Source organism: Tupaia chinensis, unplaced genomic scaffold, assembly GCF_000334495.1.
Source record: "Tupaia chinensis unplaced genomic scaffold, TupChi_1.0 Scaffold000088_1, whole genome shotgun sequence".
NCBI lineage: Eukaryota > Metazoa > Chordata > Mammalia > Scandentia > Tupaiidae > Tupaia > Tupaia belangeri.
In genome coordinates, this window is record NW_006159550.1 from 7,845,170 (window position 1) to 7,846,861 (window position 1,692).

Below are 1,692 nucleotides of genomic sequence, written 5' to 3' on the forward strand. Positions count from 1 at the left end.
CACATCTGCACGAGGTAGACGGGGCTCTGCTTTACTTAGACTGGTCGGAAAGCCCCTGCTGCAGACACGGAGGGCCCGTGTGCCCACCACGTGGACTCCTGTGTCCACTGCCTATAGCTGTTGGACCTCCACAGGGACTAGCTTCAAGTGCAACCCTGCGTTCTTTGACACGCGTGCTGACCCTTATATGGAGCCCTGCGTTTGACACACAAGAATTGATCTGTTATGTGGTATTTTACTTACTGGGTCATCAGGAAAGCCATGACACTTCTTTGCACAGAAAAACAGAAAAATGTCAGGAGTTTCCCAGCCAACCAATATTTTGAATTGCCTTAACATAAAGTAATTGTATTTATTTATTTATTTTAGGTTTTTGCCCTAGGGCATGTGTGCTTGCCAGAGAAAGACAGGGAAGAATGAAAATCACCCCCCAGGGAGATGACCATGCTCTAATCCCTTTTCCTCCATTCTCTATCTGGATTTTAGGCATGCATGCACATGTACCCAGCCTGAGTGTAAGAAGCCGTGACTTGGCCCCACTGTGGTGGCACAGGCAGGCGAGCACCGCGGTCAGCGGCAGAGGCTGCGTGGGAGTCCCCAGTTTCAGTTCCCAGGCCCGCCTCAGCAGGGGCCAGTAGTCCTAGCTGCTGGGGTGCGGGGCAGGAGGGTCTCAGCATGAGCCAGCAATGCCTATGTCTCCCTCACTGCCTGCGTCTCCCTCCCCCGCGCTCACTCTCACTTAGAAAGAGAAGCAAAGAAAGCAAACAGCTTCAGGCACGGACTGCCGCGTGGCTGAGGCGACCATTTTACGTGTGTGGTTAGAAATGCCCAAACTCAGGAAAAGCAGTTAGCGTAATGGCTGTGTAGCTGGACTCCCATGTAGTTGACCACGGTTCGCGTCCCAGACCGGGGGCTTAAAATTCACGCTGGGCACGTGTGCGTGCGTGCCCAAGATCTCGAGAGGAGAATGGAGGAGAAGGGATTGCGGCGTGGCCATTTCCCCTGGGGGGGGGTGATTTCCCACTTTCTGTCTCTCTGTCTCTCTCTCCCTGGAGAGCGCACCCTCCCTATAGCAAAAAAAAAAAAAAAAACCTCTAAGAAAAAAAAAGAAATGCCCGAACGTGTGCAAGGCGAGGAACAGCGTGTAAAGGCGTCTCAGCCTTTCTTATCAAAGCTGTCTTCTTCTTATGGCTCCTCTGTAATTAGCTGTTTTTGTGTTGGACGTGGGGCTCGTTCTTCTATAACATGATACTTCCTGTGTTTTCTAGGGTACATTTAATAACCCTTTTCGAAAATGATCGCCACTTTTCTCACCTCTCAACTTTGGAGCGGGAGATGACTTTTCGCACTGAAATGGTTAGTCTTTCTTCCAATGTATTAATTTGTGACTTAAGAGTGGTAAGACCATAAGCTAAATTAAAACCAAGTGAATGTTTGGTGAACCGCACCACCTCGCAAGTTTCTAAGTGTCATAACTCAGGTTCGAAATGCAGAAATGTTTAGGACCCTCTGTATTTAATTTATTTCATGATCTTTCCTCTTCTGAAGTGGAGACTTCGTCCTGAGACATGAAGGTGAGTTGTGGCGGCCGGGAGGACCAGCACAGAGCCCTGTGGGGCTGACGCAGGCAGGCTCTTGGCTCGAGCTGGGAGAGCCCGTCTCACCCGGCTCTTCACGCTTTTGATTTTTATT